The sequence below is a fragment of the Alligator mississippiensis genome, chromosome 1 (genome assembly GCF_030867095.1).
Source record: "Alligator mississippiensis isolate rAllMis1 chromosome 1, rAllMis1, whole genome shotgun sequence".
NCBI classification, from domain to species: domain Eukaryota; kingdom Metazoa; phylum Chordata; order Crocodylia; family Alligatoridae; genus Alligator; species Alligator mississippiensis.
Window position 1 is genome coordinate 274,843,444 of NC_081824.1, and position 26,310 is coordinate 274,869,753.

Sequence of the window (26,310 nt, forward strand, 5' to 3'; positions counted from 1 at the left end):
ATATGGCATTTTTCTTGCATAAACATTGCAGCACATCTTACAATACCAGAGGTAACGAATCAATTAAACAGGATTCACCCTCCCTCTTTCTCACCCTCCTCCAAAGCCTTCCTCCTCCAAAGCTGCTTGCATATTGCTGCTTTGTAGTTTCCCAGAGCCAGAGCAGTAGGACCCAGGGGCCTCCCCCAGCCACCAATCGAAGCTCATACTTGGATCTATTTGTATGCAATGCCTTCTGCTCTGCGCATTAATAGTAATACAGATAACGGGTCTGAAAGAATTCTCTTCTGAAGAAGGATTTGATTTTCCAGGGTCCTGATACTGGGAAGAAATCCGGTTTCATCCCCCTTTTATATTTAAGTCTCTTGAACAGCTTGTCTCCTTAAACTCAAAAAAAAAAAAAAAAAATCAAAAAAAAATCAGGTCTCTCTATGCGAGGAAAGTTGCAAGGACTGTCTGAATCATGGAACTGCTAGTTTTCTGACAACCTTCTTATCTCAGAGGGTAAGTCCCCCCCCCCCCCCTCCTTCTTCTTCCCCACCCCCTCTCCCAAAATAATAAAGCAGCGGGTGATGGGACAGACCCCTCTGGAAGTGCAAGGAGGATGCAATTGTCTGGTAGTCGCGCCGCATTCAGGATTGAGGGGCTTGGGGTTTTTTGCTTTTTTGCTGTTAAACCAGTCAACAGTTTCTAAAGAGAGATGGCGAGTGATCAGGAAAGGGAAGAGCAAAAGTAGCCGGGGTGCGGGATGGGTGCAAGGAGCAGTCCAACAAGTCTCTTTGCAGAGACTCGGGGTTCTTCTTGGGGCGTGATGGTTACCCGGCGGGGCTAGGATGCTGCCCTGCTGCCCGGTGTGGGGGAGTTTCTTTGCTGTTTTCCTGGTTCACAAAGAAGTTTTGGAGCCGTGCCTCCTGCCGCCCCGCCTGCCTGTGTGTGTGTGCGCGCGCCTGGCTGCGAGCGGCTCTTCCTGCAGGGACCGCGCGGGCCGGGGGAGCCGAGGGGCGGCTGCAGCGCGGGCGGGGCTCCGCGGGGCGCCCCGCACTGCTCGGCCGGCCTGCCGCCTCGCTCCCCTGCGGGCTGCGCCTCGGGCTGGGCGCCCGGCGGGGCTCAGGCACGGGGGGAGATCAAGAAGTGTGTGTTGGGGCCGAGGGGGAGATCGGGGTGTGTGTGTGTGTGTGAGAGAGAGAGAGAGAGAGAGAGATCAGGCTGAGTGTGTGTTTTGGGTGTGTGTGTGTGTGATCAGGGACTGTGTGAGAGATCAAGTAGTGTGTGTGTGTGTGTGTGTGTGTGAAAGAGAGAGAGAGAGACAGAGACATCAGGCTGTGGGGGGGGGTGAGATCAAGCAGTGTGTGTGTGTGTGTGTGTGTGTGTGTGTGTGAGAGAGAGAGAGAGAGAGAGAGAGAGAGAGATCAGGCTGTGTGTGTGTGTATGTGTGTAAGATCATCAGGCAGTCTGTGTGGGAGAGATCAAGCACTGTGTGTGTGTGTGTGTATGTGCGTGTGTGCGAGTGAGGGAGAGAGAGAGAGATCAGGCTGGGTGTGCATGTGTGTTTGTGTGTGTGAGATCAGGGTGTGTGTGTGTAAAAGACACAACACCTGGCATGCTCCCAGGCACCCCTCCCGTCCCCGCCCGCGTGCCCGCCTGTCCCCCAGCAGTGCAGCCCGCGCCGGGGCCGGGGCCGGGCCCCATACCCCCCGTTTGTCCCTGCAGGCGACAGCCCCGAGCGAGGCAGGGCTCGGGGCTGCGCTCCCTGCTGCAGTGGCCCGGCCGCCGGCTGACACAATGGAGGAGCCCCTGCGGGCTGGTGCTGGGGGGGAGAGGCAGCTCTCCGGCTCCGCTGCAGCAGCTGCTGCTGCTCCTGCTGCTGCAGTGCATCAAACACTCCCCTCCCCAGCAGAGATCATTCATTACAGCTGGGGAGCGGGGGTGCACACTCTGCCTCTTCCCGTGCACAGATCCTCTGCCCTGCATCTGGCTGGGGAGTGATGCTAGGGGACCTGGAGCACTGCTGATGGGGGCAGTGCAGCATGGCTGGTGGTGATGGGGGAGGTGGTTTTTCCCACCCCAGCCTGATGCCTGGCAGGGAACAGTCGGTGCCAGCAGCCTGCAGATAGAAGCTGGGATGTGCCACCCTGCTTTCTCCAGGGGTGCGCAGGAAGTTGCCAAAAGTTGCGCCCTCTCCCTGGCTAGTGCATGCCTCCAAGTTTGGGCTCTGCTTGGGCAGGGGACTGCACTATCACTTAAGGCAGCCTCAGAGTTAGTGGAGGTGTTTTAGTCCACCCACCTGAGCCTTTGGGGAACTGGCAGGTTCAAGGCACCAGGCAGGGGGATGGACTACATGACCCCTTGAGGTCCCTTCCAGTCCTGCTTCTCTGTGATGCTGATCTGTTACCTGGCTCAGAGAGGCAGAGGTCGCAGGCAAAACTGCCAATGGGAGAAGCTTCTGGGGTAACAGGCTAGTCCTTTTTAGCCCTGTGGCCTCAACACAGGGCAAGCCGGTGTAGACAGTGGCAGCCCCCCTGGCTTGGGTTTTAGGGACACAAGTGGCTTTGTCATGCTGACTTGGCAGCTGAAGCCTGAAGTGCTGGCTCAGAACTGAGTGCTGGTGCTGCTGTGTGGGTGCTGGGGCTGCAGTTAGTGGCACTGCACTTCGAGGACACAAGGAGCCTTTACTGCAGCAGGGAGAAATAGTGGGGGGGGAAAAAAACAGCTCACCCTCCCTTTCAGCATCCACCCGCTGCCACTGTGAGACACAGGACACTGGGCAAGATGAACCTACCATCTGAGACAGGGAATGGCAGTTCTTATGTTCCAACTGTTCTGATGCGGGATCTGCCTTGGGTAACACATAAAAGAGAGGTCACGGCATTTAGTGACCTGTGGAGATCCCAGGGTAAAGAGGTTTCTCTCCATATTTCATCCCCACATACATTTGAAAGTCAGAAATTACTTTCTAACACTCCCTTGCTTGGAATTAGCTTAGCGTTTTATATGCTCTCAATCAGGCCACTTTCACTGTGAAAACTGTGACCAGTCAACACTGCAATGTTGACCTGATCCTGCAACAGTACAATCAATGGGAGTTTTGACATTGATTGCAGCAGGGGCATTTAATTGGAGGGACACAAATTAATTGTGGCCTGATAGTTAACCTTTGCAAAATGTAGGACTAATAGAAATGCTTCTGTGATTTAATGTGTCAAACAGTTGTTAGCTACTAGTGGATATTCATTCCTCTGCAGTGTCAAGCACCCAAACATTGCAGCAGTTTAAATCTGCACAAAATGAGAAACTGTTTGAAGAAGTCAAAGTGATGGGGAAGGTTTTCATTTTTTAAGTTGGGGAAATGCAAAAAAAGTAAATATATGGTAAAAAGATGGAGCATAAGTTGATTTGTAACTTTATTTATTAGTAACTAGAGGCAATTAGATTTGGTTTACGAGATTGTTAAGCTGTTGGCATCTTGCAAAGTTTTTGGACTTCCATACTGGATTTAAAAATACTTTTCAGGTTTTATTTTATAGTTATAAACACCTTCTGAATTTAAATTTCGTAGAGTCTCTAAGGGGTACTTTGAACAAAAAAATCAAAAAGAACAGTTTTTGGTTCTCCTAAACCGTGAATTCTCACCATACCATGAGATCCTTTTAAGTGTGATGGGGGGTGCCACACAATGTTAGCACTAATAGGTGTGCATCCAGTAGGAATCCAGTATCAGAAACATTCTGACATATTGTGGTTTTTCTGAGTTTTTTTACAACAGAAAAAAAGTGTTATTCTTTTCATAGTCAAGAATGAATGAGAGCTAAGAGCTGGCAGTCTCTGAAGGGTACTTTGAAACCTGCTGTCCTAAGCACTTAGAATTTGTGTATATGAGTGTGTACACATGTGCCCATATGCATATGCATGCACATGTGTGCGCATGGGTGCAGATTTCTTTAACATCACCTAAAATAGTTACTAGATGGAAAGACCAGGCTATGTTCCTGACAAGGTGTGATAGATTACATCTAGACTTCTTTAGCCAAAATGCAAAATATAGCAATGGCTTTCTCACAGCTAAAGCTCATATTCTTTACTACCGGAAGTAAAATATTTTACTGGAACCAATTCCTAAGTGAAGAAAATAAAAACTCTCTGCTGTATACACAGTAAATAAAGCTGTACTCACTAACAAAATAGTCCATTCTGTCCTGTGTTATGTACATTTTAAACTAATATAATTCCTTTGATTTCACTGGTTTTGGAAATAGGGGACACAAATGAGGCAGATACAGACAGATGCACTGAAAACTAACCTCTATAGAAATGACTCAGCCAAGGAGCTGCAGCACCCTAGGCTGCCTTGAGATCCTTTCAAAGATGCTGAGGAGTGTCACAGTTAGGTGAAGGGTTGTAGGTTGTAGCCGTGTAGTTAGGCGAACAAACATGATTCACAAGATATCCTGGGAGATTTCACAGAGGAATCAATAGCGTCAAAAACATTCTGACCTGTTGTGGTCTTTCTGACTTCTTTGCTCTATTATTTTTGTGTGGTCAAAAAACAAGTCAAAACTAAGAGCTGTCATTTTCTGCGGGATTCCTGGAGTTTATCAAGGAGTATCTCAAGTTTAAAAAGGTCGAGAACCACCAATCTATAGGAAAGTAAAGATTTAACATATATAAAGTGTCTCAGGCTAGAACAGTGGCACCTAACCTTTTTGGTGCTGTGGGCTGGATGAGCAGAATGGGGTTAGTCCATAGGCTGGGTCCTTCACAGTGTTGGTCTATGGTCCCAGTCCTATGCTGCCCTGCTCCAACTGTGTACCTGACTATGTTATCTGGCCTGTGGGTCTGCAAATTTGGCAGCAGGGGAGCAGCAATTAATGCTGCCACCACCACTCCCCTGCCATCAAATTTCTGGACCCTTGGGGAGCCATGCAGGTTAGATACTACCGGTCTGCAGGGCAGATTTGGCTCACAGGCCTGGGGTCTAGAAAACTAAGCTGCTACAACTTCCGCAATTCACAGCCTATTTGTAGAAGTTACAATGCCAGATACCTCAAATGCTTAAAAGAGTAGTGGTATTAATATTTGAAAAAAAATTGATTTCAGTGAGTTATTTTAGAAGTCATTGACACAATAAGGCACAGAATCTTTATGACTCACCCAGACTAAAAGACAGTTTAATTACTGATGTTTGTTGACTTTTTAATTAAGACACCCAAATTTCTCACTTATTTTTCCTGTCTTTTTTAATGTGGAATCATTTTTAGAGATTGCCCTGTTTCTTCAGGCACCCCACAGAGAAAACTCTGCAGTGAGGTTAAACACCTGTAGTCATTCTCTTTCTCCTGGGATAGAAAGAAACAGGAGTTTTAACTTTTTCTCTGTGAAATACCAAATGAGGTCTAATCTCTATAGGTTCTGAATCAAAGGAACTGACTAGATTTCTTGAAAATGAGAGATTAATTGAATGCTGGTTCTATTATATCTTTATTTAAATCCCACAGCTTACCTTTAGATTTTTGCCTTTTTATAGTAGAATTTGACTGTACTAAATAATATGGGAATCTTTATGAATAAAGTCTTCATAGGCTCCACCATGACTGAGCAAGATCCATGGTGAGAAATAGAATGACTGCAAAGTATATACACAAAGCAAAAACTAACTTTTGTTGAGGGAAAAAATGAAAAAATAATTAAAAGAACTGGACCTAAATTTCATTTCTAAGTAGATCCTATCTAGCTGAACAGATCCTATCAGAGGTGGGAGAGGGGAATGGTGAAAATAACTGATTAAAGATTAAGAATAACCCCAAATCATCCCTAACATTTCTGTACTCTTTAGTAGACTTGGATTTCCCTGTTCAGCACAGGGCTAGAGTATCCAAGTAATTGAAGTTCAAGACTGACATGCTTTGGCACAAATCTTTAAGAAAGCTCATCAGCATGTGATCAGTTTGAGTCACACTGTTTTGCTTTGAGAGTTGCCCTTCTATGAGAATTGAAATTTGATTAATTGAACTGTATCAAACCCACAATTCTTCTCAAGAAGAAAAATGGTTTCAAGTTTGATTCATTTGGAAAATACGTCTCCATCTGAGAGACTCCAAATGAGTTTCTCTTAGATTGCATTTACCAGTATATCTGCCTACATTTGTTTTATGCGATTGCCTTTGAATTACAAAGCCAATAAGCATTTTAGGATTAAATACTTATAAGCAACTTGACCATATTAAGAAAAACTGAAGGAAGATGACTATGTTTGATGAAACTATAGTCAAAATAGCACCATCCTTCAACATGCTTGACTCTAGACCTTACTGATTAGGGAATTCAAATGATATGTTCCAGTCCAGCTCCCTGGACTATTTACACGTATTTTGTCAAGCAGATGTTGATGAAAACATAAAAATAACCTGGAGAGAAGGGACTGACGTCCAAGATTTCTACCTTCTGGCAAAATGCCGTATCTAGGAAACTTATGGTTATGTGCATCTTGGTCTTCTTGCTTATCTTCTGTCCTGGTGAATCTGCCCAGTTGTGCCTCTAAATGGTACGTATTGCCCAGGGAAGAGTAAGTGTGAAGCTCCTCAGAAATAGGAGAACTAAAAACCAGCTCTGACACTTCTCAGGCACTTACTCCAAACATTAAACTGTTACTTGAAAGATTGGGACATTGCTACTGATTTTCTTTCAATAGGGGACAAGACTGCTCTGGAGAGAGCTAAATATAATGCTTCATTTTTTGACACTTTTTAATGTCAATTTTGACATATTTTAATGTTCTAGAGCACTTAAGCAGTGCTTCTCAACTGGGGTGAGAACCTGCCATGGGTACTGTGATGCCACTGCACCTTCGTGGAGTGAAACTGCCCCATGGGTTTCCATTTTCAGGTGGTACATTGGAGCTAAACCAAGAAGTGGCTGCAACAGAAAGGCACACTTACCTGAATTGTATTATGCAGGTAGCCATGCTGCTTCTACTGTAGCTCTTCCTGGTTCAGCTCCAACATACCTCCTGAAAAGAGGCAGGTAGGACCATCCTATTTGGTGGCAGCAGCAGCAGGGTGAAATTGCCCCATGTGCCTCTGTGTTCAGGAGATACATTGGAGCCAAAACTAGGAAAAGTCACAGCAGAAGGGGTACATTTGCTTGCATCATGTAATGTAGATCCACCTGCCTTATACACTTGTGTTTCCGTGAGACACATGCAGGGTCAGAGAAGGAAGGATTGTAGTAAGAACACATGCTTCTGCCACAGCTGCTTCCCAATCTGGCTCTGCGGGATATACCTAGTGCAGTTCCACCAGGCTGCAATGGCAGTGGCAGTAACTACATTGAGAGACACCCTTGGTTTCCCCTCTCCCAGGTCTTGTATGTCCTTTTGCCTCCAACCTACACCTCCCACCCCCTCAGCATATGTGCTGCATGTGTATGCTGATACCTGCTTCCTGCCAACTAGGTGCTCCTGAACTCAGTCCCTTACTCCCCAGGGTGATGATCATCCTAGGGTACTTAAGGGAAGAATTTGGCTTAGTGGTTCCCTATCCTTACCAGTGACCTGAAATCATATGTTGTATGATAAGTCCACTGCTGCTCTGGGAGCAAATGTCTGCTCAGCCAGGCAGACCTGGGGAAGTACTCCATTCCAGCACCCTGAAGGGGTTCATTTAATATTATCTAACCAAGGAATAACATATTGATAATGTAATTGTAATATTTATAATGTAACAAATATTATTTTAATGGGATGTTACTAATTATGAAAAGTTTTGGAGGGGTACCTTGAGTCTAAAAAGGTTGAGAACCACCCACCAGAAGTTATGCTTCTGAGCAGTGGCATAATCCAGGGCAGAGGAGTGAGACACTAGCCCTTGGCACTGATTTAGACCTTCTAAAAGCGACTCCAGCATTGCCTCAGTGAAAAACTCTGACCTCCCTAATGATTTTACCCCATTGATCACTATGAGAGCCTCAAGAAAGGCATCCATGAGGCATGTAAAGAATCTCTAGACTTCTCCACGATGAAACATCAAAACCAGTTCATTGAGGGTGATAGGGAAATACAAGTTTCATTGACAGAAAAAGGAGAGCCTTCAAAGCTTGGCAGAATGGCATCAATTACAAATGGAAAAAAAGATACTTATCACCACATAAAATCCAAGACCTAAAGGAAAATTTGAGAATGAAAGAGCAAGTGGTGAAAGGACAAAACACAAGAAATTAAAAATGTTTATGATAGCCACACCATGTAATTTCTTCAGTGCAATCAAAGCCAACACACACAAGGAACAGCCTCTTTGAGGTCCAAGGATGGGATTATACTCCTTAAAAACAGCCCCACAATCAATGGACAGTGGAAGGAGCACTTTCAAGAGCTGTTGAAGAGAGATACTAAAGTAAAAGGCAATACCATGAAAGCCATTCTACAACACTTTGTTAAGGACTACCTTGGAGACCCTCCAACTTATCAAGAGGTCTTGAAAGTCATTAAGCAGATGAAGAATAACAAAGCATGTGGTCATCAATATTCTTGTAACTGGGTTGTGTGCGCCTGTTCAATTGAAGAGCTCTAGGTCACTCTTGACTGCTTCTAGGAAGTACATGAAATGTTTGGACTCACAGTTAACTTCATGTAAACCAAGATCCTTTACCAACCCACTCAAAACCAACTGGCTTCACCTATACACATTACAATTAGAAGGCAGTCCTTGGAGAACACTGAACATTTCTCTTACCTGGGTAACCAACTTTCCCTAAAAGTAAACATAGATGATGATATTAAGCACTGAATAAAATCTGGCAGTGCTGCTTTTGGATTTCTCTGAAATCATGTCTTTGATCATGACAACAGGATCCAAACCATACTTCTTTTCTACCGGGCTGTTGCCATCCCTACCCTGTTGTATGTGTATAAAACTTGGATGCCATTGGAAACAGCTGAGGGTTTTGAAATGTTACTTCTGCAAGCATTCTGGGTCAAGCAAACATCACCAGCATTGAAGCCTCTGTCAGTTAAAGAATAGGATACATAGAAGTAGGACATTTCATAAGGATATCTGACAATTGGTTCCCAAAACACATCCTTACTCCAAACTCACTGATGATCATCTCTTGAGAGGTGGGCAAAAGAAGAGATTCAAAGACATCTCTGATGAAATGCAATACTCAGAGACCCAATGGTACTGTGACATTGATTGTTTTGTCATCCTTGTCTCAAGAGAATGCCAATGATTTAAGGGGTTTGTATTAGGCAGTACTAAACTGTGTTTTCAGGATTGCAATTTTTGACCTAGACAGAACTTAGGCATCTAAGTCCCATTTTTGGATGTAAAGAATGTTGCAGATCCTATCTCACTTTGCAGGTATGGGCCTCTGTGGCAAAGGCACAGGGAGATTCCTGTAGGATCGCTGCAGGGTGGCTTCTAACTGCCTAATCCCTGCATCTCTCTGCCTAATTCACTCCTCACCTTACAACTTCTGCAGAACTGAGATAGGAATCCTAAATACCATAGTACATAGCCATGGTTAATTTTTTGATCCCTCAGCAGTATGTGTAGATTTTAACAAGAATCCGAAGGAAATAATCTGATCAGGTAAAATATGTGCAGATAGATCTATTGAAGGTTGAACAGGCAGTCTTACATTCTGTCATTTCCTGGCTTTTGTATATTTGATTTTAAAACATTAACAGCCTGTTTAATGTTTTTCAAAATTATTTTTAATTTTCATCTGACGTCCTTGTCCTTAAACTTCAAACAGGAAATAAAGGAAAAGGATAACAACAGACTTAGAAACTTTACATTAACACCAACAACCTTGTTGTGTCCCTATGACACTATAATGGGTCTTATACCAGAAAAGGAGACTAAGACACAGTTGTCCTAAACTAAAAGCAAGTTTATTGAACCCTAACAGATACAATTCTAATTAAAACTGAAGTAGCAGTAACAATTAAAGAAATTTAGGTTTGTAGCTAGTCAAACAGATGCTCACCACCCCAAAATGTTGTGAATGCAACGTCACTGGTTGATCAGGCTGTGGAGTCCTGTCCAGGGGACTCCTTGCTGCTCCCACATCTGATGTTGAGACAGGATCTTGGATCGGTGACAGGATCTCTTCAGGCTTTCATCAGGAGGGTTCTGAGGAGGTGTTCCAACTCTTGTTCTTATATACCTTATCATTACTGCATTATAATTAATATATTAGCATAAGCTCTTCCCTACAGTGCATATGAATAAGCCTATTTCCGCCTGCCATCTATGATTATCTGTAGCTGGCATTTTACAGTAGCTAAAAGTGAATTCATTCTTAGGTTGGGGTTAGTTTTGCTATTGATAATTTCCCTTTTCTCCCCAGCCAAATTCCGTATTTTTGGTTGGCCCAATTCCTGTTGTGACTTTGGTCATCTGACCAGGGTCCTCCCAGACTTCTTATTTTCCTTTGCTAGGGACGGGTCATGGTCAGTGTGACCTGTCTGTCAAATTTCTGCTGGGTTGTAGCTAAGAATGAGCATGAAGCAAACACAGACGTCGGTCTCTTGCCAAGTGCCAGAACTATCAAGCTGGGCCCAGAAGCTTCTGGGTCCCAACAGCCTATACTACTGAACTTAATGGAGGAACTGATAGTACTAATTGGCAGTCATCCTCTGTGTGGGCCAGCTAATAGAAGAGGATGAGAAATACACTTCATCAGTGGGGTGCAGAGATGCTTCCTAGATGGGAGGATGCTGAGGCCCAGGAATTCCAATTCCAGTTCTGAAGGACACTGTTCTTTAGTTATTATTGGCCTTTCTGTGCTTATATTTTTGTGTTATAACTTAGCCAAACTTGGATGAATTTGTAAGGGTATATAAAAGAAAGTACCCATCTGACCATACTCAGCATTATTCACCTGCCAGTTTTCAAGTCTTTGCTCAAAAGCCTAGAAGCACTGAAACTTCTCAACCAAACTGCAGTAGGATTTTTTAAATATAGCCAAAACAACCATAGCAACCTCATTATTACAGATGATTAAATCATTTTTGCTGAAACTCTGACCAAAAAGGTCAGTCTGAGGAAGATATCTCACAAGGAAGATTTTAACGTAAATTATTAATGTTTGCCAAAGTTAAATGTAATCAAAATCATTCTTAAAATGCAAATTGCTGGGCAATCTTACCTCAGACTTAACTATGCTAGCTCCACCACCAAGTGCCACTTGAAAGAATTATTATAGTTTGGACTATTGTTTGATCCATTGCTATAGGAGAATTCTATATAGTCTTGGTTTACATAGCCCCTCTAGGGCCAAACTAACAGTAGTGACATGATGGACAGGAAGTACATTCTGTCCCCAGTGTATATAATCCAGACTAATATGAGAATAGGTTTGAAAAGTGGCAGCAAAAAACAGCCTCCAAACATTAAATTGGCTGCCAAACATTAAATTTTGGCAAGTCTACAGAATAGGTTACATATCTAGTAAACCTATTAAATATACAAATACATATTCAAAATGACCACAGAAACATTACACTTGCTAAAATTAAGAAACATTGGCATAATACCAGATATGCTGCATCACATATATTTAAAGAATGCCAATGAGATAATTATGAAGGACATTTAAGTTTACAATATATGTCTCTTCTGGGTCACATAGCAATGGGATAAAGTTGGAACACCAATTAGACGTTCACATTATATGAGAATGAAAAGTGGAGAATACTTTGTGTTCCTGCTATGTGTTTTACTGAGTTTTGGGAAAGTGGCACCTCAGAAAATTAATTCCACATCAGAAGGAAGACAGTTCAGGGAAACGAAGTGACATTTCAGGGAAAAGAAAAGTCTTCTTTTCAAGGAAGACACTCCCTATGCATGAAGAAGGGTGACTGCCTGAAAGCTTGTTAAGAGCTTTTTTCCAACTACTCAGTTGGTCTAGTAAAAGATATCACATCTACTCAAAGTACTTTGCCTTCTTTTCAGGGAAGAATATATTGAGGAGGGGGAGAGTAACAAACCAAGAGTCGAATTTACTGATTCACAAGAATACAGTTTTCTGTGAGTCTTGCTGGTAGTGAACGTACCTTGCATTTTAAAAGTGAATCATTCTTTACTCTCAAGATAGATGGTACAACAGATTAAGTGACATGGCAGTTCTTGAAGGAATAACTTGTGTAAGAAGGAAAAAAAATTCACACTTTTAATGTTACTGAACATGCGATAGTTACATCACAGTTTAATTACTGATTTTATAAACTTTTGTAATATATGCCCCTGTGAAATATTGTAATAAATGCAATTTTTGAATCTTCATAGTCACACCTATGACTGGACAAGAAAAAAAGAGCTTCTAAAGTGCTATGGGAGAGGGAAAAACATATTAATAAAAACCCATGGGTCTTCTTTAATTTGAGATGCACCCAGTAAAATGTCTTGTATTTTACAAAGTTTAATTAAAAAAAAACAACCAAGCAAACACAAAAAAACTATTCTAAAAGAAAGTTTACTTTCTGTTTGTTTGCAATCTAGATTCATTTACAGTCAGGAAGGAAACCTACCATGAAAGTCTAGTGTTTAAAAAAACAATTAAAACATTCCACCGTTCACTATTGGACCCAATCAATCCTCTGCCTCAATTAATTATTTCACTGCCAATTTTCTCCAATTATTTACCTATCCAGATCTATCCTTTGCACCCAATGCACCTTCTTCCATCTCAGCCTCATCCACACAGGGCTGCTTCCATTAATTGTATGTACTCATCTCCATCTACTGTACTCTCTCCTGTATTCTCTGCATCCTTAACCAGTTCTCTACTTTCACTTCATGGTCACAATTAAACAATGCCCCACCTTATACTATAGGTCCCTAGTCATATTTGTTTTTCATTTTCCTCCCTGAGCAAATCCCTACCTTCTAATTCATCCTTTGCATGCCCCTGTCCATGCCATTAATCCTCTGTCTCCAGAAAACTCATCAATTCCTGTAACTTGACTCTTCCCTCCAAATCTTGAATGCAAAATCATGTACTCTGCCAAAATACAACATCAGCAATTCAACTCTTTTGGGAACCAGATTTATCCTTTTTCTAAAGCCATCACCCCCTAGCAAACTGACTTTCTAAATACCATCCTGGTAAACAGAGTTCTTCTGCCAACAAGAAGCTTTGGCATACTTCTCTATCTCCCTTCTAGTAAACTGCTCCTTTCTAGACATCCAATTTATCTACTTTCTTACTGAATGGGCTATGGTGTTTTGGGAGCTATAGTCAGGTCACCTGTTCTAGGTATTCCTGTCCCTAGATACAACCAGGGTCAGTGAGATGCTCTTGTTCAGGTTTCTTGCTCAGTAGATGAGCAGGAGAGATGGCTGTTGATGAACAGAAGATCAGTTACAATCTGAGCACAGGACCCCAAGAGGGGCTAGGTGTGTGATCCGAGGATCTCCAGGAGCACAAAGCAGGGCTGACTGAGAGAGACCAAAGAAGGTCTAAAGAGAGGGGGAGTGTCTGAGTGCGGGACCTGAGTGTTCAGGAGCCAGGGAGTGACAAAAAAAATCAGACCAGAGGGCCCATGGGGCTGAAGGGGTGAGACCTGGATTAGAGGGTCCACAAATCCAAGAAGGGTGTAAACCCGACAAGAGAGACCAAGAACCCAGAGAAAAGGTAGGAGTCAGACAAGAGAGTTCATGAGCCCAGAAAGAAGGGATCAAGAGTGGGACCAGGGTCTGAAAACCCAGAGAAGGGGATGAGTGCAAGACCAAAGAGTCCAAGTGACCAGAGTCTGAGAGCCCAGGATGCAGCCGTGTGTGGGACCTGATGGTCCAAGAGCCCAGAGGGAAGGGCTGACAATATTTCAGATGACTTTGTTGAATGATAACACCTGCAAAGCTTGGAGCATAGCATAGGGGCAGAACAGAGCCTTAAGGTTACAGGTGCCCTGCAGAGCCACAAGCAGGCCAAGAGGGCCTATTGAGCCTGAGGCCCAAGAGAATAGTGGGGCCTGGAGGACACCTGGTGGTGATTTGCCAGAACTGAGACTCATTCTAAGGCCTGTGGGCAGCCTACCTTAGTCAGTTTTTAATAAGAACAAGGTGTGGTGGGTGAGCAATGGAAAGAGGGTAACATTACAGTCTGAGTTAGACAGGAACTACACAGCCACCAAGAGGTATCATGGCTGCCCCTAGGGCTTGGACCTATCGCATTAGGATTATGTATTACTGCTATTACAGTAGTACCTAGGACCACTAGTATTGTAGCTTGGTGATTCTCAACCAGGGCATAGTGAAAGCCTTTGAAGGGTGCCACTGGGAGAGAAGAGAAGTGCAGGCTCTTCCCTTCCAGCTGCTCCTTGTCCTTCCTGGCTCCTCTTCAAACACATAATTACTATAATAAATAAATTAGCTTTTGAAACAGAGTGTTGCTCAGTTCAAAGACAGTATGGATGGGTGCCTCATGTCTAAAAAGGTAGAGAACCACTGGTTGTAGACACTGAACAGAATAAGGGACAAGCCCCTTCCCTGAAGAGTTTTCAGTCTAAACACGCAAGACAGAGTAAAGTCATGGAAGAAAATAGCCACCAAAGGGTGAAGTCACTCACTCATTTATCTTTGCCAGAAATAGTGACCCAGATGATACTTACAATAAGTGTATGCTTCCAAATGCACCCAAGTTGTGTCAGAAATACTAGTAGTGATTAATGGGAATGTAAGAACATCACCACTTAACCGGAATGTATAAAACCCCATTAAGTTTGCATAACTGGAAGTTGGAAAGACTTTTTGTGGGGTAAATTAATCCCATTTGCTACATTCACAGAGAAGCAAATACCATGAAGCCTGCCATACTAACAATCCAACACTTCTTTTCATCTTTAAGAATTACATCTAAAAGTTAATACTATGTAGAATAAGAAAAATGATGTATATGTGCAAAAGTTTTGGATTATAACAGCTATTGAAACCCAAAATAAAACTCCTGCTTTCCATATACAAAAGTCTCAGCTACAATGTTTTAGTAACATTATATATTGAAAGAATACAAACTAAATTCTGCTCTCAGATAAAACAACTTTACTTCCTGTGCAATCTATAGAAATATGTGCCGGAGGACAGGTTTCGTTTGGTAGGCTTCTGAGCCATTCTAAAATGCTTTTGAACTGACAAATATTACACAACAACAAAAATGCATACAACTTACTGAGACCTGGTGAAGAATGTCTTGCATTCAAAAGCTCATCTAACTTTATTCTACCATGGTCCAAAAAGGTATCGCTCTCAAAAAATCCCTACCTCTCACATAATTCTGGACCTTCACAGCTACAACATCACTAACATTATGGCTAAGTACAGATATTTAGGGAGGTTAAATTGGGTTAAAAATCACCACCAAATTTAAACTTAGCTTATCCCAGTTGCCAACCTTACACTTACGGGCCAGGCTCTGTGACCGGCAATCAGTCTAAACCTGTAACTGTACAGAAGTTCCATTCATACAAACTGGTCTAAACATTGCAGAATCCAGTGTAAGATAAACCTGAATCTGTGTAGTATCAAACTTATTTGAATAGGCCAAACCAGTTCATGAGATTTTTTGTACACTTTGCCTGTGCAGTTACAGGGCTGGGAAAACCCAGCTACTGGCCCCCCTTGCACTGGGTGATTTTTTGTCCCCCACAGCCCTTTACTTCTCCCCTTCCCCCCACAAACTGGCCAGCCCTCTCAACCCCCATCTCACAAGCTGCTCCAGGTGCAGCTACTTTTATCAGCATTCACCACTGCTAGAGCTGAGCAAGTAAGTCCCACTGTAAGGAAAGGCAATAAGGATGGGAGGGTAGGTTCACTGGAGGAGTGAGGGTTGTGGGGCTAAGAGTAGCCCTGGATTCCTCCCCCCTCAAATCTCCCATGGACCCTGCAAGCTCCCCTGATCCTGCCAGACACTTCTGGACCCCAGAAAAACCCTATGGGTTGTGCCTGCTCCTCCCCACCCCCCATGGGTCATGCTTGCCCTCTGACCCCACCTGCAAGTCACACTTGCCCCCCCAACCCCACATGGGTTATGCCTTCCCTGCCTGCTAACCAACTTACAGGTTGCACCTGCCCTGCTCCTACACCCCACCTGCAGGTTGCACCTGCCCCCCACCTGACCCATGGGTCACACCCCCAGCTCCCCTCCTCGACTTCTGATCCTCTCCAGCCCGCTGGCCCCCGCAGCTGCTAGTCCCCTTGTAACAGGCATCGCTTCCAAGCCAAGTTGCGGCCCGCTCACCTGTTCCTGCGGCAACCGCCTGCCCTCTCGCCTGCCACGTCTTGATGTTAATTAATTAATTAGCGGGAGGCTGCCCATTATAATGCCCCGATGCCGGGGGAGGCGGGGGGGCGCTCTGCGGCTCCAACCTCCCCTAATACCGCAGCCCAAGCCTCGCAGATGTAATTGCTGTCATCTCTCTTCTGCCCCCTTTCGGAGACTCACTATGCCGCCCCCTTTTTGGGGCTCCCTATGCCCACACTTGGGCTCAATTGCCCCTCTCTGGGGCCGGGGTCTACGCCCCTATAAAATGCGCCCTCACTGGCGTCTGGCTGTGCCCCACTTGGGCTTCCAAAATGGCCCCCGTCCTGGGAGCTCGCCCCGCCCATGCTGGGGCTTCAGAAATGCCCCTCCCTAGGGCTGGGTCTATACACCCCGTATGCTGCTCCCTCCTGGGCACCGGGGTCCCCGCACACTGCTGCAGGTCCCTATAAGTAGGTTGCGCCCTCACTGGCGCCGGGGTCCTCACTTTATTGTGAGCCCCCCTATGAGGCCTCCTCCAACCCCTAATAGCCTCACCCAAGCCACCGGTTCAATGAACAAAACAAAGCACAAGCCCCTAGGCTGAAACATAACTATAAGCTGCCTGGCTACAACCATACTGCTCCAACATCTTGGAGCTGACTCTCAAGCAGTACCTGCGTTTGCTTCTCGCATCTCTCCCCCAGGAGCTCCTGCCTCTCTGGCTGTTGGCAGGGAACTCCCGCCCTGGCCTCAGCCCTGGGCTTTTATAAGGGCCAGGCCCTGCCCCCTTCTGGCCAGCTGACTCCCATTAGTTGCCCCAGCAACCTGCAGCTGTGCCCCTTATGTTCGGCCAGGGCTCTCTCCCTGGCAGTTTTCACTCCTTAGGAGCCAGGCACTGATGTGCCCTGCGACACCCCTCATCCTGACTTACCTAATATCAGGCAGTCATTCTGAACCAATTTAACCTCCCCCTAGTGCCCCAAAATCTCTGTACTTAGCCTACTACAACTTACATATTCACATGTACAGACATTTGAAGTTTACCACTCCATTCTAGTTATTTATTGCAGATGTCAGAGTCAGTGAATCTTACAGGTGTCAAATGCAAAAATTTGCACGTGGAATTATTTCCTGCACTTCCATGTACAATTTGGAAGAAAATAATATACTTTCCAGCTGTATCTAGCTATGTACTGAATAGGGACCAATAAAAACAGCTGCTCTGGAAATAATAAAAGTAATGATGAGAAGAATGGGGGAAAAAGAATTATTTTAAATATTTGATCATATAATTAATGGTTTTAGGATGCAAGACAGTGTGATTGGCTAACTATATTTCTTGGAAAGAACAAATATGCACTGTACCTATCGTACATTAGAGTGATAACTTTAATACCAAATGACAATCCTTTCATTTGGCACATGTGAATTATAATGTGTAATGACCCGCTCATGAGTACCTTATTGCAGAGCACAAGAAGGTAAGACTAAAAGGAGCCTCCTGGTTCATTGAGTCTAGTGCCCAGGGAGTAGCGTCAGAAATAGTGAAGACATTTTTCTAGAACTATTCCAGGTAGATGAACTGGAAAATATTTCTATTTTTTTCACATTCATTCACATTAATTTCCATAACTGTATAATCACTAGCACCTTCAGAAAGAAAGACATCCAGTAAAGAGGAGTGAGAAATTCCAGATGCTTAAATGTTCAAATAACTTTAATATATCTATCCATAGAGTACCAAGCATCTTTATATATTAATTGTATAGTTCCATGCCTGACCGTATTATGAACTTCATTAAGTTGAGTCCTAACTATGACTTTCTTGTGTTCTTAATGTCTGTTCTTGAGATAATTACAACATTACTGGATGCTTTACACATTTAAATAACTAACATTTACTTTTAGCTGCAGGTGTTTTTTGGTTTATTTTTGTTTGGGAAATAAAGGGCCTAATCACATGCTCATTCTTTTCAATGGCATTCTCCTAGAGTACTCAGTAGAAGCAGGATCAGTCAAGAAACACTATTATCACATGAGCAAACCTTATAGTTTATATTTTAATAATTTAAGTTACTACAATTGCTGCGTCTTGTAAATGGGTCTCTCATATCTCTTGGTCTAGATTTCTCTCACTGCTGTTACTGCAAGTCTCTTGCTTATGAGCTAGGGTATGTTATAAAACTATTTTATTAAAAAAAGCCTAAGTTAGCTGCAAGTTCTTAGCATCATCTAAATTGATCTAAGTTGAAGAATTCTTCTTATAATATAGCTTTTTTAGATTGTTTTATATAATCAATCTATTTGTTTCCTTTGATGCATTTTTGCAAATATTTAAAAAACCCTTCTCTCCCTACTCTTTTATTCTAATGCAACAAAATAATTTACCTTCATGTATTTAGTAACAATAAACAGCACTTTACAAGATTAAACTATATGAAACAGATCCTGATCTGCTCAGTGCTATGTATCTTCAGAATAGATAATGTTACAGACTTGCAGAGTAGTAGTACATTGATTTTGGTATGATATTTTATATAGGACTAGACTGATTTTACAATCGACCATAAATTCATTGTTGCCACCAACAGATTAACCATAATATAATCTACAATGAAACATCTAGTATACCTCACATCACCAAAACCTGAGATGCTGATCCTTGTGCTGGTCTACTTTGCTACATCACAGATCCATACAGGAGAAGGCAGAAGGCATTGCATTTATCTTCTCATCAAATCCAAGAAAGTTGTCTTGGGTAACACCTCCTTTGAATGTATTCATCTAGCACCATGTACTAGAACTAAAAACAACAGATGTTATGCTCTTTTTAAACACCACAGTAGGATAAAGGATTTATAAAGGAACTTAATTTTATCTAGTTAACACTCATGGTGAAATCCTGGAAGATTTCATTGCGCACACACTGCCAGAACCTCAGGTGCAAAAGCTGCTAAACTCATCTGTTCTGTCACCTTCTTCAGACTTTCACATTCTGGATCACAGCTGAGGATTTCACAATCCAGCCATGGTCTCTGCTAGGCCAGAACCTTATTAAGGCAGAGATCTAAGACAAACCAGCTCCCAGTCAGCCACAAAGATGAGTGATCCCAAATAGATTTCATAGTTTCACAGACCAACACACACTGAAGTCTGAGCAAGTACAGGACCACTGTACCCACAGGATAAGAAGTCAAAGACATGGTGAACAGTTATCATTATATATTTGTTTCTAATACTGATACGATGTTCCTCAAAACCATCCATTCCTTTCCACAAATAATTTTGGTTTTCTAATGTTCTACACCAGATGGAAAGAGTGGGGATGGAAACTTGAGCATCAATGGGAGAAAACAAAGGATGATTTACATACTAAAACAACAAATTCATCAAGGTGCATACTGAGGGTATATGACAGGTAGAAAAAAAATACCCTTCCTATCCAGCTTCATTAAGACTGCCATATCAGAGCTGAAGGAGCTATGAAAGGTAATACGCAATTTTAACAATCCTGTTTGCCAGCAACTAACAAAAGATTTGACTGTTAAACCAGGCGGGGGGGAAGGGGAGGCGGGAGGGGATTGTCATGCACATTCAGGAAGTCCAACAACCAACCATCCATTTGAGGTCCTTTTTCCACACACTATTAAAGATAAAAATGTATTGGTTTAATCATCTAGGGACCCTTTCTTTAGAAACAAAATAAATCAAAATCCCTCACTTAGCAATGGTTTGAACCCCTTGGAAACTAAAATATAGTGTCTGGTTGTCCTGAATGAGTAATACATTTCCTTAATCTCAGATTGTAAACCCAAGTGTTTAAAACAAATAGAACTTTGGGGGTAGGGGAGGACCAAAGAACACAAAATAAATATAGGAGAGTCAGATTAATAAATCATTACTTTTTATGAGACACCGCCAAGGTATCTTTGCACGAACCTGCTCCTCTCTAGGTTTTAAGTATCTAATGAAATAGTTAAACATAGGTTATTCACCTTTGATCCAGATACCATTTGTTGTCCAGGGTTGCAAAGGTCCAAGTTTTGGGTAAGTTCATGTCTCTCCACAAAGATGATAATATCCTTCCCCAGATACCTTCTGCAGACCCCAGCTAAAGTAAGACCCCAGTAATCACAACTCTGGACTAGGATAGAGAGTGAGTTTCTCCCTTGGGTTCCTCGTCTGGGCTGCTGTTCTCTTCAGCTGATGTTCAAGGAGATTCAGTTTCTGTGTCATCTTAGCTGCACTTAACGTCATAGCTTCCTCTTCATTGTCTGAACTCTTCAGAGAGGAATCAGTGGTACAAAGAATTGCAAGAGAAATCTTAGCAAAGAGAAAACACTGGAAAGTACTACTCTTTTATCTTATGTCTGGTCCAGGACTCTTTTACTTGTCTCTTCAGACATTAGTTATGTTTAGAGGGATTTCAGGCACATTCGTGTCTGCTCATTATTACTCCCAAATTCAAAACTTAACAATAACAGTCCAAACTGTTACAGATACTATGGTCACAAATGTGGTTTGAGAGCTCTCCTGAGTGGGTGCTATGGGGGTACCTGCAAAAATGGCTGCTAGGTTAAACTGATAAAAAAGCATAGTGACTAGGTGTATTAAAGATTAGATTTGGTGTTTAATTGGCTAAAGGAATTCATTGGACTGTTCCTAAACACACATACAATATATATGTGTGTGTGTGTGTGTATTATATTATATTATATTATATTATATTATATTATATTATATATATAAGTAAATGAAGCTTGACCCATGCAATCATTTTTCCCTTACCCACTATCAAATGTCAAGAGGGAATGCTGTTCTCTCAAGGAATCTCTAGTCTCATTTTGTTCTGGAGAAGCTTTGCTGTTCACCATTGACACCTCCTTATGAACAGGAAATTTCCCTTTCTGTTTTAGGTTCTTAGATGCCTAGGTTTACAAGTAAGTTCTCTCATCAAAAAGCTGTAGATGTTCCAAATGAGTCTTGATCCAAGACCTCTAATTTTGGCTTATGCCCTTTCTATCTTGTAAAAGAGAATTATGAACAACTAGTGCCACTCCGGACACTGCATAGTACTAACATGGTAAGGAGATGCAGAAACTTTAGAGATACAACCAGCACCTTCATAACCACATAACATATTTAGGACTTGATTTTACATCTCTTGAAGTTAATAAGAAAATGCCCAATGAATTGAATAGGAGGGAAAAATAGAGTTTTGCTATTTATTTTAAAATTTATGGTGAATAATGAAATTCTGGTGAATACTAAAATCTGAGCACATGGAATAAATCACATATTTTAAAAGACAGTTCATAAATAAATTAGCAAACTCTTTACTTATTTTTTGTGTTTACTCAAGCAAAATTTCATTATTCACCTTCATGTTCTTCCCTCATTTGTTCCATCTAAATGGGGTCATTGTGGATCTTGGCTCTTCACTGGCACACAAAGTAAGTAAAGAGTTTGCTAATTTATTTATGATTTTTTTTTAAATATCTGATTAATTCAATGTGCTCATAACATATGAACTTTGTCCTCCATTAGTGGCTCCTAAACACACAGAATAATATCCTACTATTCTTACTCTCTAGCTACTCTTCTTCTAGTAGCAACCCATGCTGATAATTTTGGATTTAAAACCAAGTTTTTAATAACTCCTGTTGATGACCTGTGGCAAGGGTTGTTAAAAAATTCTTAATAGCATACAATTAAGTATGCTATTAAGATAGTATGTAGTTAAGTTTGTAAAGCATTTTGTAACAATAATGAAGCATAAGGCATAAAACTTCCCTGTGGAGTTGATTTGGCTATTAAATTTTTGCTGAGACATAACATGAATCTATCAACCATTGCACAGTTAATAATGTATACAGAGTAAGGTACTGGTATCAGATTTTTTTAATGGCTGTCAACACTTTTAAAAAAGTTTTGAGATTGAAATGATCTGATGTTGAAATTCTCTCTATGGGGGCAGATTCCTCCATCAATGTTCAGTCATGCTAACTTGAAATGGAATTCTGAATATGGTTTTCTACTGGAATGGTATACATTGTAGTATCTAGGCCTTCATTTGTGAAACCTTTGGGGCAACAGCTGTTTGCATGTACATAGCACCTAGCATATTTAGAGTACCTGCATATTTATTTTAATTAGTACTGTATAGTTTATAATATAGATTAACTGATTGAAAAAGTAGTAGGTAATAAGTTACTTGTCACAGTATTTTGTTTATTATTGCACGTAAAACTCAAAAGGAGCCAATTGCAATTCTAACACTTATACCTTTTTTCTCTGAGTGTAAATGCACTTACAGACCTTTTATTATAGTCTAACTGGAGGGCTGGTGAATAATCTCAGCATGGTTGAGCAGCAAATGTTGGAGGATAATTGGATCTGCAGGCTAAGGTAGTATGAATGTTGGAGGTCTTGTGGAGAAGATTGATAGGCATCTAGTTTATATTGCATTGGAAATCTGCTTTTTGGGGTTTTTTTTCCTTTTGTTGAAGACACTATTTTTCAGCTTTTAAGGTGATTTTTTTAACTTTGTTCTAAGTTAATTAATACTATTTGTGCTCTATAAATAATATCTGTGGAGATTTTTATTGATAAGTGGAAAGAAGTGAGGAATTTATTTAATGAACATGATGAACATTTTAGGAAGATCCATTTCTGGACCGTTTTAGCAATTGGTATTTGTACATAAACCCTAGATTCATTGAGTTCTATCTGAGTACATTCTTTACAAACATCAGATGTTCTGCACAAAACAATAAGCAAATTTGTTATCTATCATCTGTACAGAAGTGATAATTATGATGCATTATTGTACAGTTGTGACAGGACCAGTTCCAAAAGTGACTACCTTAATCCTGCCTTACTTGCCCACTCTTGCCACAGGGTTTCACCCAGCCATCCTGCCTGCCATGATCTGATAGTAAAATACAACTTGGGAGGCTGCCCCTAATGAGCGCACAGTTCTCTACCTAGTCCTGTTCCTCCTCAGGCTCAAGCAATCTATCCTGTGCAGGACTCCTTCTCTTCCCCTTGGTCTTGGCTCAGACTGGGCCACTTGACTCAGGGCTCTGACCTCTCTGGACACCTGGTCTCCAACACTGAGCCCTATCAGCCCCAATTGTAACTGAATGGTCTCAGTTGCCTTACGGCAGGGGTTCACAAACTTTGTGATACTGCAACCCTGAGTGCTGGATAGTGGTGGCAGGGGACGAGGAGCACACACGCAGCATCTGCCACGGCCATCCACCACTCCACATCGCCACCATGCACCACTTCCCCACGCCACCACACGTACCCCCTGGGAAGCTTGCGGCTCCCTTTTAAGTTGCTTGTGACCCCCCAGAGGGTTGTGACCCACAGTTTGAGGAGCCCTGCCTTAAGGGGTATAATCATGGCCTACTGCTTCCCCCATAATCACATCTGTGTCTCACAGATATTACTGTCCTCTTGTGCACTGGGCTCTCTGGTTGTACCTTATCATGTTTTGGGTCCTCTGTCCTGATGCTCTGGACCACCAAGTCTATGACTCTGCCTGGACTAACTTCTGCTTCTGTCATTAGACCCATGGCCCTGTACCAGGGTCATCCCCCTGAGTCTCTAACTCTACAGGGCTAGTATCTCCTGACACTAAATTGTCTGGCATTAGCCCCAAGCAGCTTATTGTGTCCTAGATCCTTGCAGGGCCCTCTCTCTGGGCCTTAACCCCTTCTATTGCAGAATGCCTCCCAGACAACCCAGCTATAGCCTCCCCACCACTCTCATACTCACTACCCAAACCTCTGGTATTATGGTGGCTAATATTCAAACAAACCCCTCCTGGGTTTCAGATAACTCCTACCTATTAGCTAGTAGCATTTTGCAACTTGTCACCCACCCATGTTGCCTAGTTTTCCCATCTCCAGCAGGAATTTGCCCTCAGCACAAGTGAAGCCAGACTGAACTCTAGCTCTTCCTATTCTACATGTAGCAGGGGTTAGGGGACCCTGCTATGATAGTGAAACCATGGACATTGTAAAACAAGCAACAATAGTAAGAAATCTAATCCTGCTTTCTTTACTTGAGGAAAAATGCAGTTAGAGCTTTGTTTGACAAAACCTGAGGCAATATTCCATAACAATCCCTCTCTCTTGTTTCTCCTCCCCATCTCTTATCCTCACTTCATAAAAAATCTCACTCTTCTTTTGTTAGACAGAAGGCTGGGCAAGGTGACACTGGTTCAGATAGTCATAAGCTTTCCCAGGAGACAGACAACTTTTTCAGATTCTAGGAATAAACTTGTAGAAAGTAGGAGGTCTAAACAGAATTTAAATTAAAAGCAAAGGATTGGGGGGGTGCACTGCTGAGAGATGTGAAGGTGAGTGGAATTGGTCAATAGGAATAAACAAGTCAATTAACGATTGCAGGACATGGGGGTTATATAAACTAGTCTAGGTATTTATTTACCTAATATAATTAATAGTTCAGGACATGGATCTGCTTGTTTGTTTGCAAAACACCAAGCTTATCCATTCCCTCCTAGGGTGGGAATACATAACAAGAAGTGCACACTAGGAGTGCACCAATAAAGATTTTCTTGTCCAATACTTGGACAGTTATTAACCAGCCAATATTAATCCAATAGCTGATTTACAGGAATGCACTCTAGGAGCTTGGAGAGCAGTGCTCTGACAGGGGACTGTGGGGGGAAGGGGCATGGGGGAGGAAAGGAGCATGGGGGGCGCAGATCAAGGCCCCCATGGTGAGGGAGGGAGTGAGGCAGGGACAAGGACATGGGCAGGGCCTGGGGCTGGGGCTGGGGCTGGGGCTGCCCAGCCAGGGCAATGAATGGGACCCCAGAGCTGGGAACAGAATGGAGGTACAAGCAGCTTGTTTGGGGGGAAGGAAGAAGGAGGATGGTTCCCTGCTGCTGTGTGCGCCCCCAGGGGAGGCATAGGGGGCATGTGTCCCCCTGGACTTGTGTACAGGGTAAGGGCAGGCTGCTCGCTACAGGCTTGGGGCCAGGGACTGTGCCAGTCTCTTCCCAGTGGGGGAGCTGGTCCAGGCCTGGGAGTGGGGCAGGCTCTGCTGTGCAGGGTGGGCAGCAGTGCTGGGAGGGGTGGCTATGGGGGAGGGGCTACAGGGAATTCTGGGGTGGTTATAGCCCCCCAAAACCTATAGCACTACCCTTCATCACAGCACTCTGCTCTGCCCCCAAGTCTCTCCAGAGGATGAGTGCAGCAGTGGGAATCCATCCCCCATGCCCCTCCTACATCCCCTGGATGGGCCACTCATGGTTATGTCCCACTTCTAGCCCCAGGGTCCCATTTGCTGTCCTTGCTGGGCAACAACTGACCCTGCCCCTCTCCCTCCCTCACCTGGGGGCCTCAATCTGCCCCCACCACACCCATTCCTTCTCCCATGCCCCTTCCCCCGCCAACAGACTTACCAGCAGGGTGCTGCTTTCCAAGCTGCCGGGCTGCATTTCTGGCCACTTGCATGCTATAGTTGTGCACATGCATGCAACATTTATCAGTGACATTATTGGCTACACTGGCCAAAAAAAGCTGACAGCCAATAATGTTAATTTTCCTTTTATTGGTGCCAATCCAGTATGTGACCAATATATTGGTGCACATCTAGTAAAGACAGGAGCTCTTAAGTCCCACAGGCCCCATTCACTACATTTTATCTAGGAGGCTGTGATGCACCACCTTCAAGCAGACAAAGAAAAGATGGCACAAGTTTAAATCCAGAATAATGGGATTAGAGAATGATCTTGATTTTGTCAGGAATGAATAGTGACCATCAAGAATTTTGAGCTATATTTTAGCCCTTAATCCTGCTCCAGGGCAGTGCAGCTCTACAGGGCAGAAATCATGATAGGGTCTTTTTAAAAGTTAATTAAGTATTATAATGTCACTTGGGCTGCACAGAGGAAAAAAAACAAGCAGAATGCATTGTTTCAGGAAAAGGGAAATGTCTTTAGCTCTCATCCATCATTAGGATCGTAAATGAATACAGTAAATTAGTCAATCTTGATTTTTCACTTTTAAAGAAAAAAATAATTATCCACTCTGT

The 26,310-nt window shown here is 42.9% G+C and overlaps 1 protein-coding gene across 1 annotated transcript in view; it reads left to right on the forward strand.

Moving 5' to 3' along the window:
* Nucleotides 1-210: 210 nt before the first annotated feature.
* ROBO1 (roundabout guidance receptor 1) overlaps nt 211-26,310 on the forward strand; it is a 1,177,688-nt gene continuing 1,151,588 nt past the window's right edge. Inside the window, exon 1 of the mRNA XM_059720628.1 lies at nt 211-504. The gene's annotated coding sequence lies outside the window, so the exon portion shown is untranslated. The remainder of the gene's footprint in view (nt 505-26,310) is intronic.